This window comes from Camellia sinensis, chromosome 2, assembly GCF_055761805.1.
Source record: "Camellia sinensis isolate YWXY chromosome 2, ASM5576180v1, whole genome shotgun sequence".
NCBI classification, from domain to species: domain Eukaryota; kingdom Viridiplantae; phylum Streptophyta; class Magnoliopsida; order Ericales; family Theaceae; genus Camellia; species Camellia sinensis.
In genome coordinates this window covers 53,477,155-53,482,640 of record NC_138962.1, presented here as the reverse complement: position 1 = coordinate 53,482,640, position 5,486 = coordinate 53,477,155, and the positions used below count along the sequence as shown (strand labels likewise).

General features: G+C 34.4%; 1 pseudogene; it reads left to right on the top strand.

Moving 5' to 3' along the window:
* The first annotated feature begins 786 nt into the window (after nucleotides 1–786).
* LOC145813688 (protein FAR1-RELATED SEQUENCE 5 pseudogene) lies at nucleotides 787–2,220 on the top strand (annotated as a pseudogene).
* Nucleotides 2,221–5,486: the final 3,266 nt, after the last annotated feature.

Below are 5,486 nucleotides of genomic sequence, written 5' to 3'. Positions count from 1 at the left end.
CCTTACATAAACTCGTATTGATAGACCATGAACCTTAAAATTGATAGACTGGTCTATCAATTTCAGAACATGAACCTTAAAATTGATAGGCCAGTTTTTGTTAAAATTGATAGGCCAGAACATGAACCTTAAAACATGAACCTTCAATTTCAGAACATGAAAATTACTAGAACCTTACATAAACTGCTATTTCTTTAACCTTAAAACTACTGGTTTTTGACCCATGAGACTGCCAGTTAATAGAACACACTGTAAATTGGATAGAACAGGGTAATGTTATGGGCCTTTTGTAGACATGGCAGTCTCATGGGTCATGTAATTATTAACTGGTGTGTAGATATGTTATATTGAATCTCATGAATAATTTTTGACCCATGAGACTGCTAGTTATGAATAACTGAAATGCTTGTGTTATTAACTGCTATTTCTATCTATGTTCAGTAATTTTCCTTATATGACATATGGTCCTATCTATAAACCAGATAAATTTCCTTAATTCGTTATGAATAATTCCTTATGAATAAACCAGATAAATAAACCACATAATTCCTTATGAATAAACCAGATAAGCCAGTTATGAATAATTCAATTTCCTTAATTGGAGTAATTTTCCTTATATGACATATGGTCCTATCTATAAACCAGATAAATGTTAATTATAAACCAATTTCAATTCATTTTCATAGCATTACAACCTAAGCAACCCAAAAATCTTATTAAGAAGCTCAACTATCATTAACTTAAGATTTTATTTATATGGGTTTTCAGTTGCATTTTGATATCGATATGGAACCTGAGAATGACTGTGATTGGAAGCCAAAATTGGGAATGATATTTGATTCTGAACAATGTGCGTATGAATTTTATAATACATATGGAGGAAGAATGGGGTTTAGCATAAGAAGAGATTATTGTAAGAAGGACAAGTTCACTAATCAACTTATTCATAGACTTTTGGTTTGCAACAAGGAGGGATTTCGAAAGGTTGACAAGCGAGACCCATTGTCAAAAAACTCTAGAGCTGAAACTAGGACTGGGTGTGACGCTCGACTTTATATTAAATTACATGAGGGTAATGGAAAATATGTTGTGACTGATTTCAAAGAAAAACACAACCACGATCTTGTATCACCTGAGTGTGCCCACATGTTGCCATCACAAAGAAAGATCTCCACTACCCAAGCAATTCAATTAGATTTAGCGGCACAATCTGGTCTTCGTTTAGGCCAGTTTTTTGAACTCATGGGTAGGGAAGCTGGTGGAAGGCAATGTCTTGGTTTTACGAAGTTAGATTCTAAAAATTATTTAAGAACCAAAAGACAACAAAGTTTAGCATATGGGGAAGTAGGCAATGTGTTGCAATACTTTAAAGAAAAATCTTTGCAGAATCCTTCATTCTTCTATGCTGTTCAATTAGATAATGAGGAGCAAATAACCAATATGTTTTGGGCCGATGCACAAATGATCATGGATTATGCCCAATTTGGTGATGTTGTCACATTTGATACGACTTACAAGTTAAACAAAGAACATAGACCCTTCGCATCTTTTGTGGGATTCAACCATCACAGGGAAACAGTTATATTTGGTGCAGCATTGTTGTATGATGAGACCGCCGAATCGTTTGTATGGTTGTTTAAAAACTTTCTACAGGCTATGTCAAGGAAGGCACCGAAAACTTTGTTCACCGATCAAGATGCTGCAATGGCTAAAGCCATACCCATCGTTATGCCTGACACAAGTCACCGATTGTGTACTTGGCATTTGATGCAAAATGCATTAAAACATGTTAACTGTTTGTTCCAAGATAAGGGGGTCAAGGGTGTACTAAATAAATTCTTCTTTCACATTGAAGATGCAAATCAATGGAAATTAGAGTGGGCGGAAATGCTTGATAAATATGATGCGCATGAAAACCATTGGTTGAAATTGACTTTTACGGTGAAAGAAAAATGGGGATGGCCTTATGTTAGATCAACATGGGCTGCGGGAATGAGTACCACACAACTTAGTGAATCTTTTAATGCTTTTTTGAAAGATTACATTCGTTCGGATTTCAACTTAAATGAATTCTTCATGCATTTCGAAAGGGTACTTTATGAGAAGCGATACAAGGAGTTAGAAGCGGGCTATGCTTTGTGCCAAAGGTTACCAAAGGTGAAAGCAACAATAAATCACATAGTATCTCCAATTCTTCACCTTGTCTTTCATAAAATTTAAATTTGATGAAAAAGAGCTTAAAACTGATCTCAAATTTGGAATCAAATTAGACGAAAAAACTGGTGAAGGGTTGGAGATGCTCTATTACTTAACAAAACATACAATGGAAGGTTGGCATTAAACCCAGTTGTGTGTTCTTGTTAGCCCACTCCAATCATGGTATACCTATTTCTGATTGTAAACAATATCAACATTCATACAAGCTATGAAAATCAAATCCTCATTCTAGACAGATTTAGGACATTAAAAGATCTGATAAGTTGGATCTTTTGCGCATTTTCAGATCAAAGAGCAATGCTGAATTGATTTCATGAATCTGTCTTGCTTGATAAACAGCCCACTAGTTGACCAATGTGATGCATATGGACAGAGATGGAAAAAAGAAGAAGGAGAGGAAACCCAAATCAAAGCCCTAAATTTGTAGCCGTTGGAATCCCAAATGACAGCCCTAATTTTCAAATTCCAAATCTAAAAGCCCTAATTTTTTTCAGACGTTTCAAAATCCCAAATCAAAGCCCTAATTTTGAAATTCCAAATCTGAAAAGCCCTAAATTTTTTCAAAAATTCCAACTCTAAAAGCCCTACATTTTTTCAGACTCCTAACTTCTTAATTTCAGACGTTTGAAGACCAACCTGGTTCGTGATCTATGCTGAACTGATGGTGGTCGTCGCGGTGGAGTTCACGCAGCGTAGAGGCTGAAGCGGTGGAGCTGTGGTCGTCGTGGGGTCGCCGTTGGGATTGGTCGCCGGTTCGCCGGTGAGGGTAGGTTCGGTGGACGACCACGATCGACTGTAAGGCTGAGTGAAACTGAGAGAGTGAGAGAGTGAGACTGTAAGGCTGGCTGTGTTGTTGTTTTGTTTGGGCGGGAACTCGAAATATTTAATTTTTTTTTTTTTTTTTAATAATCTCAGCCGTTGGATGACCAACGGCTGATCTGAGCCGTTGCCCGCAGGAACTCAAGGACCTCCCTCAAGGAGAGGATCCGAACTCCATATCAAGAGCATCAAGAGCCAGTGACACGCCAACTATCCTAACGCACTTTACAGGCGCGTGAACTTCCTTCCCTCTGTGACCAAAGCTAGAGTGATATAATAACATTTTAATTTTAAAATTGATTCAAACTTTTTTCTTTTTTCTTTTCTTTTCTTTTTTTTTTGTTGAAGTTTTAAGTTAATTTCAAATAACCTTCCTCTTTTGACATGTGAATTCAAAGTCATTTTATTGACTTTTTAATTTTTTTAAATCGTATTACCTCTCTATATTTTTATACATTTAAAAAAAATTAAAAATCAACTTTTAACTTAATTTTCAAAATAACTCAAATAGTTTAGGGGTGAACTTTCATCTATATTTTCATGGGTAATCATAGGGATACCAAATTTCATACCATATAAATGACTAAGGCCCTTTTGGAAAGTGGGTTATAATCCACTTCCCAGATTATAATTCACTTCCTCTCTCACAAAAAAGCTGATTATAACCATCTTCCCAAAATAGCCCTAAATGTCTCACATGGTTGTAGGGTCCGCAATTTTGTGGGCCCCACACCCATGTGAGACATTTAATTATTTATTTAGTATAAAATTTAAAACCTATAGCATTTTCTTATTTTCATTTCATCTTTCCATATCTATCCTTACCCAGGATTGGCTCTCATATTTTCGAGGCAAAAAACGGACATCATATCGAGGACCTTTCATATATTTAAAAAAAACAACCCCGCTACGTAGCTCAAAACCTTACGGCTCGAGTGGCTTGAATTTACTTTTCTACTCAACTTTCTACTGTGCTCAATCTCTCTTCTTCGTTCACCTCTCTCCTTCCTTCTTTGCTTTTGACTCTCTCTCTCTTTCTCTCTCTCTCTCTCTCTCTCTCTCTCTCTCTCTATTCTCTTTCCCTTCACGCCATCATTCGCTCCTCTTTGTTCCCAAACTCAAAAACAAGAAATTTCCAAAACCACCACCATCACATAGAGCTTCATTTCTCTCCCTCATTCTTCACTTGGTTATGACCCTCTCAAAGCTTCATCTTCCTCGAGATCACTCGTCAATGGCTGCTAGTAATAAAATCATCACCAACGAATCCAAGGTCCTTTTTTCCTCAATGAAATGTCTCTTTTGATTTCAAAAAATTGGAAAATTTTACTTTGATTATAATGATTTTGACTTATCCCCTGTTTCTTTGACTTGATTGTATTTAATTTTTTGACATTTTCTTTCAGTTTCATTGTATGGGTTTTTAATTCTCTATTCTAAAAACTTGAATTGCTAAGAAATTTGAATGATTTTGATTTAAGTTTCAACCTTTTGCACTCCAAGTGTTTGTGGTTTTGACTAACATAGATGACTAACAAACCCCAGTGTTCAATTTGAGGCTAACACTTACAGAGTAGCTTCCATGGAAGGCGGGTCGTCCTCTTTTCCAAAAAATGCCCATGAACACTAAAGTTACAAATCATCCGATTATTTACCTCCAACCCAAATCCAGGATACATAAAGCAAGAATTTTCACAAAAAGTAACAAAACTCAGCAAGAATTTTCCTCATTTGTTCCCTATCTCTTTTGTTTCTTCTTATCTATTCCTCATCTCTTTCTCTCACCTGTTCTCAAACCAGTTTCAGAGAAGAAAATAAATAAATAAATCAAAACGACGTCGTTTTGAAATTTCGGACCACTCGAGCCGTAGGGATCTCGAGCTACGAAGCATTTTTGTAAAAAAAAAATAATGTAATCAAAATATTATATGTATCTATTGTCTTAGATAGTATTTACAAAGAGGTTACTTCCGTATATATAATAAAGTAACAATAAAAAAAAATTATTAAAATAATCTAAACTCAAGTAATAAATTAATTAAAAGTAAACAAACTGTAACAAAATATTATTTAAATATCACTCTTTTCTCAATTTTTAATTATAAAATTACTAATCAAATTTGTATAATTTAACTTATCAACTAAATGGTTTTCAATGAATATAATTATTAATTTATTCAATTTTATTTGTGACATAATTGATAAAAAGTAAAATTTAATCAACTCTAAATTTAAAAAGTTTTTTTCTTAAACAATTGTAATTGATATAATTAATTGTATTCTACAGACAGCTTACGCATTTGAGAAACTACCACCCTTAATTTCAAATAATACGCCATATCAATCAATTTTTTTAATTTTTTTTTGATAAAAACAATTATCTAATAGTTTTAAGGCATAGTTTGGGAAGTTGGTTTTGGTGGGTTAGGGGCTAAAATAGCCACAAAAAA